The sequence below is a fragment of the Hibiscus syriacus genome, unplaced genomic scaffold (assembly GCF_006381635.1).
Source record: "Hibiscus syriacus cultivar Baekdansim isolate YM2019G1 unplaced genomic scaffold, ASM638163v2 tig00112452_pilon, whole genome shotgun sequence".
Classification (NCBI taxonomy): Eukaryota; Viridiplantae; Streptophyta; class Magnoliopsida; order Malvales; family Malvaceae; genus Hibiscus; species Hibiscus syriacus.
Window position 1 is genome coordinate 358039 of NW_024063335.1, and position 12105 is coordinate 370143.

The 12105-nt window shown below is 35.0% G+C and overlaps 1 long non-coding RNA gene and 2 pseudogenes across 1 annotated transcript; 2 read left to right on the forward strand and 1 right to left on the reverse strand.

Annotated features, from left to right (window-relative positions):
* Window positions 1–312: 312 nt before the first annotated feature.
* On the reverse strand, window positions 313–748 carry LOC120179749. The gene is made up of 2 exons (XR_005521645.1): window positions 686–748; window positions 313–581 (listed from the first exon to the last, which is right to left on the reverse strand). It is a non-coding gene; the product is annotated as an uncharacterized LOC120179749 (long non-coding RNA).
* Window positions 749–3508: 2760 nt separating this feature from the next.
* Window positions 3509–5588, forward strand: LOC120179776 (annotated as a pseudogene).
* Window positions 5589–8379: 2791 nt separating this feature from the next.
* On the forward strand, window positions 8380–11027 carry LOC120179777 (annotated as a pseudogene).
* The last annotated feature ends 1078 nt before the right edge of the window (window positions 11028–12105 follow it).

Genomic DNA, 12105 nt, shown 5'->3' on the forward strand with positions numbered 1-12105 from the left:
CACATGATATAGCAATGCATAATCTAGAAAAAAGGAACAAGGGATTGGGAAACTCCTAAAGAGATTAATCGAAACACAACAATCCAATCATCACTTCTTAACAATCTTATTGTCTGAAACAACAGCTTTGTACAGTCATAGCACAAGCCTGTATGAAACAAAGCTTTTCACGGTCATAGAACACCCGGTATGAAACAAACTAAACTTCTTGCAGGGATCTTTATTCGATTATCGTTCTCTAATTCGGGTGATGACTATTACACAAAGCTTTTCACATTATAGCAATTTTCACTAATGTAATGAACATTTGCGTTACCTACTAGTGTCTCACGGGTACATTCATTTATCCCGGATTTGGCTGCAATCGACTCCGTGATTTGAAAATGCATCCACAAGCTTTGGGAAAAGCTTGGCGAGCATGATTTTGAACCCGGTAGAACTTCCTTTAAAGTTAACATCAAGTTCATTTCTGCTGCATTCAAGAGCAAATCCTACTGGGGCTCCTTCCATGTATGCGTTGCAAGCCGAGACAATACTTTCAGCACGTTTATGAAGTGCTCCTTGGCAAGGGCCTCAAAATGCTGAACCAGAAGAGATATAGTCATTCAATCAAGAGATAACATCAGTATAACTCCATTAATTCAACAAATGCAAAGAGAGGTGGAAAAAAAATATGGAATTTTACCTTGGGCGGCTTCCGGAGCATACAAAGCATAGACTGGCAGGTTACAAGGAAAGCATTTCGTTAGCTCACGGAGTTTGTCTCCCCATGACAATGCCGATACAGGATAGACAATATGAACTGGGGTTCTCATTCTGATACGAATTCAAGTTTTGCCTTCTGAAGAACTTTGAGAGATTTTGTGACCTTTATCAGCTCGATCACCATATTGATTCTGGACCACAATATCCCAAATCAATATGAGTAGTCTGGGTGCTCAACAAGTTCATAAGCACTAACAGTTTCCTCTATCTGCAGCATTAAAACCATTTTTGATTCACATACATGTTTCTCCATTGCACTTTAACAGTTCGTTCTTTAGCATCCACACCACGCACCACACCGCATCTTTGAGTATTGCTAATGGTTTCCTTTCCATGACAAATGGTTGAGCGTGAAACAATTTATGGCAATTTTTGTGTAGGCATTCACCAAGCGCACCAAGTATTTGATAAAATGTATGAGAGACATAACGTTTATGTTAAATATTTGATAATGCAAAAAATAATCAAGTGAATGATGGTTTTGTGACGGAGTTTCAAGCTTTTGGCCCAGGTTCAATTCCTCCCAAAAATAAGTTGTTGACACGTGTTATTATCTTATGAACATAAAATATTAAATAAAAATATTATAATAATATTTAATTTTTATTTAAAAAATCTGACGTGGCAGTGCCACATCATCATCTATGATGATTTATGCATGCCACGTCAGTATCTGGGTCCACAAGTAATTCTACGTAAGCAAAAAAAATAACGTGGAAATATTACGTCATAATCGATGACCACATGTGCATGTCACGTCAGATGGACTCGTTGACCGTCAGTTGACTGACGGATTCCATCGAACGGAGAAACTTATGCCACAATCAAACGTTGTGAGTAGAACTGCTAAAAAAACGATTTGAGCACAAATGCATATAATACAAATGTTAGAAATTTATTTACATTATTCTTTAAAAATTAAAGAAGGGAGACTTTAATTTCAAATCAGTTGTTTTGAACAGTCGAAGAATCTTGGAAACGAGGATTCAGCAAATCCGTGCAACATGCAAACTCACTAATGATTTTTTCTTTTCCATATCCACCATTCGAAATAGTAAATATTAAACTGTTTTTTATTTGTAGTTTCCATGCAAAACGCGGTCGTAATTTCAACATCGTCCATTGACTTTCTTAATGTGACGACATGGCGAATTGTTCTCTCAAATCACACTAACTACCATCTTCTGGAACCAGGTTTATATCATGGTTTTTAGAATTGGATCGGTTAGCGAACTGGATCTGTTAACGAAACGGTCATGCTATCGGTTTACTGGTTCAATTGGTCGAACCGGTCCGACCGGTCGGAAGAATCAGACGACGTCATAATTATTTAAAAAATTAAATAAAAATTAAATAAAAATACCAAAATATTTAATAAAAATAATTTTTTATATCACAAGTCATATTCAAATCAAGTCATAACATATAAGTTAAAAACCATAAAATCAAGTGAAACAAAATGATTCAAATTAACTACAACATAATATTTAAGGTAAAATAATAATAATATATATATAACTATAATAAAATAAATTTGGGGCTAAAAAATAATAAAATATTGTTTGGTTTAATTTTTTTTAAAACAATCTCACATGGCTAAGAACATAGAAGAGCATCCCAAAAGTCTAAAGAGAAAATATGAGAACAAATAATTAAAAAAACTAACCCTCGTTGGTTGATTTGGTTGATTTTCCATTTCTGATTGTGAGGGTGGCTCTAAGAGATGGAGATAGACGGATTTCGCCGGAGATGGGGACGGATTTCGTCGGAGATGGGTGAGAGAGTGAGAGATGGAGATGGGACTAAGTTGTGATTTTAGGTTTTAGGTTATGAGTTGCGATTACGGGATATACTGTGGACGGTTCAGTGTTCCAATATATTAATATTCGTGTTAGAATTTAAAAATAAAATACTTGGCCAGGATACTAATGGCGCTTTGAAAATCGCATTGCGATTATGTATTATCGCGTTGTGAAAGTCAGAATCGCGTTGCGAAAGTCAGTATCGCGTTGCGAAAGTAAGTATCTCGTTACGATTTTGTATATCGCATTGCGATAGTCAGTATCGCATTGTGATTTTCCCAAATCGCGTTGCGATTTACTTATTCGCATTGCGATTTTCCCAATTCGCGTTGCGATTTTCCCAAATCGCGTTGCGATTTACTTATTCGCATTGCGAATTGGGAAAATCGCAACGACACTGTAGACCATCGCAACGCGATTTCCAACTATCGCATTGCGAAAATACAACGCGAATTTGCGATAATGGAGATCGCGTTGCGAATTAGCGATCGCATTACGATTTTGTTGGTCATTTTGACAAATCCGGAAAAAATTGGTTAAAATCGTATATTATATGGGATTTTTGATCACTGAAGTTATTTCTCTTTTGTTTTTCATGAGACCGAAGACTTTGTTTATTGTTTCTTTTAAGTACAATACCTTGAATGGCATGGGTCAATTTGATTGTTTATAAAGCAAAAGACAGTTCAAAAATGGCTAATCACCACAAACCTGTCTACCGAACGGCCAAATCTTCAAATGTTGTCAAATACAGCTAAGCAAGTGATTTTTATTTCATTTTATTAAATCATTAAAATTCAAAGATCAATTAAAAATGAAAAAAAAAACTTTCGGTAATTAAATTAGAAAAAGATACTAGTTTGCTTACGATTGTGTAGTTTACCTATAATTACAGACTCGAGCTACCACGCGCCTGCACTGTTCTCCTCCTTTCGCGAGGTATACGACTGACTACCTCTTCCCCTCAACAAAAGCGAAGGGAATTCTGCCCTTTCCTTTCCTTTCTTTTCCTTTCCTTTCGATCGCTCTCATGGCTACTCTAGATTCCGACGTCCCGATGGTTCCCGTCGGCGAGGCTTCAAGCAGCACTTCTCCTTCCACCTCCACTAAGAAGCTCAAGCGCTTCGAGATCAAAAAGTGGAGTGCGGTTGCTCACTGGGCTTGGGGTCATCCCTACATTCTCTATCACTCCGTATTTTCCTTCTCTATATATTTTGGAAAATATCAGTCTTAATATGTTAAAATAAATATTATCGATTGGTAAAAAATACTAAAAACATAATTATTTTTATCGATTTTATTATTATTAGACATTTTATCGAAATATTAAAAAATAATGTTTTAGATAGAAATAATAATATTTTACATAAATTTTTATTAATTTTATTATTTAAATAATAAAAAAATTAATAATAATTTTTTTAATTATATATTAAAGTGTCGTACTGTAAAATTTCATATATAAATATATATATTTCCTTAAAGCTGTTTTTGGTTGATTGGATGATATTTTTAGATAATTGTGCGATTTGTAGGAATCGCATCATGGACCTATTTAAGTCTTGATTTCATTTTTTCAACTTTTGATTCATTTAATTGTATGACTTTCTTCTTGGTTTGTTAATTCAAATTGTTTAATTTGGCTGTTCAGGCATTGAATGCCAAGCCAACCAGCAAGTTCCACCAGGGAGGAATGCACTGTTGCGTGGGGTATGTTCCTTTTTGCACTCCTTGAAACATTGCTCTCACTTATTTATACTCCATGGTAATATCTTAGGCATGCTTTATTTTTGGGATTATACAATCGAGTTTGCAATGTATATATGTACCACTGAAAATATAAAGTGCTTGTTTGTTTGAATTGTGTATGGTTTTTTTTACTTTGGGGAATGGCGCTAGGCTGTTTTTGTTTGAGTATGCTTTATACTGAACACAAGGATTGAGCTTTAGGGCCCATTGTTCAACTAGCTTTTTGTTGCTGGTTTCATGAAGTGGAGGAGCGAATGTTCTTGTCTGGGTATAGAAGAGAAGAAATCTTGGTGATTTCCTGACGTTAGACTTAGAGTGACTGAGTCCTTGTGATTGTTCTTGTCTGAGTTTAGATGAGAACAATTTTGTCTTAAATGTTGAAGAAATAGTGCCGACACATTTATGTTTTTGTTGAGAACATTTCAACAACTAGATCTTCTCAGATGATAATGTGATAGATCATTAAGTTGGCGTTATCCATTTTTCCTTTCCAATGCTTTTTTTAAAGAATCTGGACCTAGTAGTGGCATCCAGCTTCACTATTTATATGTTATGCACTTCTGCTTTAAGATCATCTGCTTAAGCAAGTTGACACGCCTGGTGGTTTACTTCATTGCTTTTGAATTTGAAGTTTTGATGTTTAAGTAGTCTTAGTATAATGCTAATTTTTTTCCTTTTTTGGTAACCAAAGCTAATTGTGTCCTCACTTTTTGGGTTGACTCAAGTCGTAGGATGAACTAGATTGGTTTCAATTCCTTTTATTACCATATATAGTTAGCCAAAATCTCTACGTTTTACTAATATTAAATGAGAATAGAATTCCATGACTAAGTGAAGTGCTGAAAAAAAATTAGTTAAATTGCATCTTACGTTTACTTCTCTGTTCAAGTTTTCTGAAGAGTTTGGTGGATGAGTGCATAAAGAACAGGACAACCGACAACCATCTTAAATGGCATTAATATATTTTCTTGTCAATAATGTTGTTTTGCTCCTGGGATTTTATTATAGCTTTTCCTATAATAATTGTTTCCTATATATCTTGACCTGAACTCTTTCTTCACTATTTTATCGCATGAATTCATTTTTGACATTTAATATAAACATGTGTACAGAGAAAAGAATGCTGAATCATCTTTTGACATTTTTCCTTGAAACAAACACAAAAAACTAAAATATGTCTTACCCTGAATTCTTCTTCAGCATTTAATCACTTTTGTTTATGTAGGTGTCTGCAACCATGCATTCCACTTTCACTCCATCAGCCGATGTTGAAGACCCGTCAGTGTGTACTTTGGTATGCTTTGTCTCCCATGTTTATGCTGGTCGGATATTTTGCCCCGTTCCATTCTTTTGACTCCAGGAACTAATTCCATAGTTTTTGCTTTTGCGGATAATAGTGATGGGAGTTCCAAAAGTATGGTCACTAGATCTTTCCAAGTGGCTACCCAGTTAAACCTACTTACCTTTCTCGATGCTGAAGAAGGTTGCTCGTATTTCTTCAGCTTTCTTTTGATTCTTGTAATTTTTATTAGGAAAAGCATATGGCTGTATGAAATAGAATGGGAATTTGATATTCACCCTGTGCATATGCTAAATTGAATGATAATTATTCCTTCTTGTGTTGATCCCAGGGATGGACCTAGGCAGCGAATGGGTGAGGCGGTCGTCCCCCTAAAAATCTAAATGGGATAGTCAGTCATACACCTCCAGGGTCCTTATTCTATGGAGGTGCTACATCGTCATCCGTTCCTCATCAACAAAATGTATCTGCTCCTGATGATGACGACAATGATGATGATGATGATGGTGGTGGTGGTGGTGGTGGTGATGATGATGATGATGAGAGTGAGGAGTCAGAACAAGTTATACGAAGAAATCCTCCTCGAGACAAACAGCCACCGCCCTACGGAACAGATTCAAGATGCATGCATCGATAGATTCATACATTTCATTATATTTGTATTTAATTTTTTTATTTACAAACAATTGTAATTTTTTTAAATTATTTACCGTTTAATACTTAATTTTTTTGTTAATTTTGTTTGTTACTTAATTCAAGCAAATGGTTTTATCATTTAGTGCTTTTTAATCACTTTTCTTGTTTATATTTACCTTTTATGACTTAATTTATTTTGTTTATTACTTAATTCAAGCGAATGGTTTTAGTATTTTTTTTAATTTTGTTTATTACTTAATTGAAGCGAATTAGTTTATTATTTACTGAATTTTAATCACTTGTCTTGTATCGTTTTCTTGTTTAATTAATCGGTGATGATCAAATGACATTAACTTAAAGTATATGTAAATTAAATTGCAAAAACTATTCTTTCATAAACAACAACTACATCAAACACAACATCAACGGTTACTTGATGACAAAAGAGATGGACTTTTTTTCTACTGTGTCATGGTTTCTACAATGCCCACATCTTTTATTTTGTCTAGATGTTTCTCGAATATCCATATCACATTCGAGTGGATTTTGGACAACCACGGTCCCTCAATAAAGACGGATCTGGTACAATCAGAAGTCAATTCTGAACCTCATTAGGGTCTTTGTCATTACATATGGGGAACTCAAATTCATATACATTAAACACTTATGATAGTAGGTATAGAAGATCCATAAAACGATTATAATCTTGACGGGTATGCAAGCAAGTTGTTATGACATGAGAGCATGGATACTTCAGAGCTTGAAAAAAACCCACAGTCGCACCATCTTTCTTGTAGATTAACTCTTAAAGAGTAAGCTTGAATCCCTTGAAGAGGTCGCAAGATCTTTGTGACACGAAACAATTATGGAACCATGATGCGGATTTCCCATTATTACGTGAAAACCATTACACATTACTGTAGTTAGGGTGTCAACTTGATCAGTTTGTTGAGTCAGCCCATAGTGGGAGCATAATGACATACCACGAACAACACGCAGTTCAACAAGCTTTGCGTACATCTCCGTATCGGCATTCAAACGCTGTATAATTTAACGAAAACACCGATACTGGAAATCTGTACTGAAGCGAGGACAATCTTCTAGTACTTCCAACATGAATCTTCCTTGAAATCTTCGTTATCAGCTCCTCAAGAGTTATGTTTCTCTTGAATGATATTTTAACAGAATGATTTGATGCGAACACAACACAAGTTTCATCTTCCCGAATTTCTCCATCATAGTAAACAATAGCTTAAATTCACGTCATTCTGAGAGTTTGAAAGATATATAGTCTTATATCTGCAAAAATAATAGCTGAAATATGCCTAATTAAATAAATAATATATGAATTAGAATATAACGTAATTAAATATTTAAAAATATTTACAATGATTTAAATAATATAATTTTATATTATTATCGTATCGGCAAAAATGTCTCGACGTATGATCATACTTTCCAATTTTACAACCATAAAAAATAATAGAAAATAATTAGTACAATATTTTTTTTCAAATAATCATATATAAAATAAATATTATATATTAAAAAATTTACTTTACAACGAAAGAGCTCGTGTCATATTTGCAGAAAGGTACGAAAGATGATTCGCGCCTTACGCATCATCCGCGCTTTTCCATAGCTAGCGCCACATCAGCGTAAGGTGTGGATTATCATCCGCACCTTTCTGTAAAGGGTGCTAGATGGGTAAAATTTTCTGAAAGGATGTCTGACAAGTAAATAAAATATGTTATGGTAATTTTTGGGTAAATTCGCCTTTATACTGATGTTAAATAATTTTTATACTGGATCAATATAAGGTTTTAATTATATATAATATTAAAATTCATTATTAACATTTATTTAAATAATTATTTTATTTTTATTTATTTAAAATATTTAAGGTTTTTCATATTTTATTTTGAGTCAAATGAATGTTTTTATAAAAAATAATTAATTAATTAACAGTTAATGCTGAATGTGACTAAATAGAATGTTAACATTATATTATTAAATGATGACCTAATATAATATTGTATAAAAAATAGCAATTAAATTAATTAAAAATAAATATTTTTAAAAAACTAACGTGAATAACTTGAATTTTATAGCTTTAGATTTAGAAAAAAAAAATGACAGTGATGAAAATTATATGGAGATCCATCGTCCCGACCTTTTCCAAGGGTGTCGTGAAACCAGAAGCCAAACCTAAGAAGGAAGTTTCTAAACAAAGTTCATTTAACAGGTTTGCAATGTTAGAGTTGAGTTATCCCAGTTCAATGCTTTCTGAAGATTTGTCTATCTCGCTTGCCGGTTCCAATCTTCATATTTTCACGCTCGGGGAGCTAAAGGTGATAACCCAAAGCTTTTCATCGTCTAACTTTCTTGGCGAAGGTGGGTTTGGACCTGTTCATAAAGGGTTCATTGACGATAAGCTTAGGCCTGGGTTGAAAGCTCAGCCTGTTGCTGTTAAACTCTTGGATTTAGAAGGTCTGCAAGGACATAGAGAATGGCTGGTGAGTACTTCGAAATATTTGGTTACATTTGGACATAGGTAAACTTGTAATGGTTAGAGAGTTTATAAATATTTCCTTTTTTGGAGCAGACTGAAGTGGTGTTTCTTGGACAGCTGAGGCATCCGAATCTTGTGAAGTTGATCGGATATTGTTGTGAAGAAGAACATAGGCTGTTGGTGTATGAATATATGGCAAGAGGCAGCTTGGAGAAGCAGCTGTTTAGAAGTATATATCTATTTCTCCCCGCAGATTACCATTCAATATTTTAGAAGAAAACCTCGAAATTAATATCGATTTACTTGGTTGCAGGGTATTCAGTTTCTCTTCCATGGGCGACGAGGATGAAAATTGCTCTTGGAGCTGCCGAGGGTCTCGCTTATCTCCATGAAGCAGAAAAGCCGGTCATATACCGAGATTTCAAAGCATCAAATATCTTGTTGGACTCTGTAAGTATATATTGTCCTTAAAAAAACATATTCTTTTTTTCAGGATTTTCTTCAGTTTTGCGGATGTTACGTTTTGAAACATGTTCTTTTGTCCCAGGATTACAATGCCAAACTTTCTGATTTTGGTCTGGCAAAAGATGGTCCGGAAGGGGATGACACTCATGTTTCCACCAGGGTTTATGGGGACACACGGCTATGCTGCACCTGAATACATCATGACAGGTCACTTGACGGCCATGAGTGATGTGTATAGTTTTGGAGTGGTACTTTTGGAGCTTTTAACAAGGAGAAGATCTGTAGACAAGAACCGTTGTCCAAGAGAACATAACCTAGTCGAGTGGGCAAGGCCGGGGATTTGACATAACTGACACTAATTTTTTTTAATATTCTCTTTCTGACACTGTTTGATCAATATTTCCTGAAGTAGTACCCTTTCTGTTGAGTTGGCAAAGGCGCGTCCTCGGGGACGCGCTTTACCTGTGTTTTTCGTTGAGTTGGATGCCACGTGTGGAAGGCGCATCCCCGGGGACGCGCCTTTGCCAACTCAGCAGACATGTATTTGTTAATAATAAATAGTTTATTTTTATTATTATTATAAATTAAATAATATGTAAAATGTTCGATTATAATATAAGAATTATCAAATGTATTTTGTTAATGTGTGTTAAAGGTGGAGTGAATTATCTACATAATATGATATAACAATATATGAAAACCAGTTTTGACTTTATTGTAGTTATAGGAAAAATGTATGAAATTATAATACACATATGGTTATATTATTGATTTTGATTTGATTACGATCTATAATTATCAGTTAATTATTTAAATGTTATCAATCTAGTCATCTCATATCAATATTTAACGAAAATATTGATGCATAAGTTAATAAATTAGTATAATTACATATTTAATCTTCAAGACTTACATATTTTATAAAATTAGTCTTATTGAAAATTTAATTTAATAAATTTAATCCTCCAATCAGAACATGAAATGTGTCATCGTATACATAAATTTTTTAATAACTTTTAATTTGTTTAATTTAATATTTTTCTCTACTTAGAAGGTGGAATTATTATTATATTTAAAAAAAATTATAACTAATAATATTTTTCTCTACTTAGATGCGCTTTCCACACGTGTCTGTTGAGTTGGCAAAGGTGCGTCCCCGGGGATGCGCCTTCCACACGTGGCATCCAATTCAACGAAAAACACGGGTAAAGCGCGTCCCCGGGGACGCGCCTTTGCCAACTCAGCAGAAAGGGTGCTACTTCTAGAAATATTGGTCAAACAATGTCAGAAAAAGAAAATTAAAGAAAATTAGTGTCAATTATATCAAATAGCCGGGCAAGGCCAATGTTGAAAGATCCTAGGAAACTTGGCCGAATAATGGATCCTAGACTCGAATGCCAATACTCGGAAACGGGTGCACGAAAGGCTGCTGCCTTGACTTGCCAATGCCTAAGCCGCCGCCCTAAGCAAAGACCCAAAATGAGCGATGTGGTGAAAACATTGGAGCTACTTCAGGACAATGAAGACAACCTCGTTGATACCTTTGTTTAAACGGTTCCGACCCAAAGTGCTTCGCCAACGGAAGATTACAAGGCCACTGTCACTAAACATTGTGAACCAAAGGAGGTAAAGAAAGAGAAAGTCAATTATCACGAAAACCACAGACTCCATCATGGCCCACCATAGGCATCACAGATCGCCGAGGATGTCTCCGATTCATCCGGAAAACGACGGCGTAAGGCGAAATCATACAAATGGGTTGAATTCACCTTTGCGATATGAAGTTAGGGGAACATAAGGTATAAGCTGGAATACGACAAAATGTAAATGGCGGTGTAAATATTGCTGAATGTGGCAAATGTCAAAAGAGCGAGTGTTTTTGTTTTGAGAAAAATCTCATATAATATACGATTTTAATCAATTTTTTCCGGATTTGCCAAAATGACCAACAAAATCGCAATGCGATCGCTAATTCGCAACGCGATCTCCATTATCGCAAATTCGCGTTGCATTTCGCGTTGCGATAGTTAGAAATCGCGTTGCGATGGTATACAGTGTCGTTGCGATTTTCCCAATTCGCAATGCGAATAAGTAAATCGCAACGCGAATTGGGAAAATCGCAATGCGATACTGACTATCGCAATACGATACTTACTATCGCAATGCGATAATACAAAATCGCAACGAGATACTGACTTTCGCAACGCGATTCTGACTTTCGCAACGTGATTTACATAGCGTCATTCGTATTAACGCGTATTTTTTTTTTCAAATTCCAAACACGAATTTTTTCTTAATAAATCGGAAACTGAACCGTCCACAGTAATCGCAACTCATAACCTCAAACCCAAAATCACAACACTCAGTCCCATCTCCATCTCTCACTCTCTACGGCGAAATCCGTCCCATCTCCGAAGATTCCGTCCCCATCGCCGGCGAAATCCCTCACAACATTCACAGTCAAAATCCCTCACAATCATTCAGAAATGGAAAATCAACCTCCGAGGGTTAGTTTTTTTTTTTTTTTTTTTGAAATTTTTGCATTATTTAGGTTTTTCATATTGAGATTGATGATAAGTTACTGGTAATTCAATAATAGATTAACCATTTCACTTAGATTTCTTATTAAATTCATTCGATTGCTGCCAATACTGCTAAACTGTTTAGCCTGTGAAGTTAGTATTGTCTTTGTTTTGTTTTGGTTGAAGTAATGCAGAAGAAGAATAGTTTCGAGAATGAAAATCGCAACGCGGAAAATAACTATCGCAACGAGAGAATCGCAACGCGAAATAAAAAACGCAACGCGAAACAAAAATCGCATTGCGATTTCATTTCGCGTTGCGATTTTCATTTCGCGTTGCGATTTTCATTTCGCG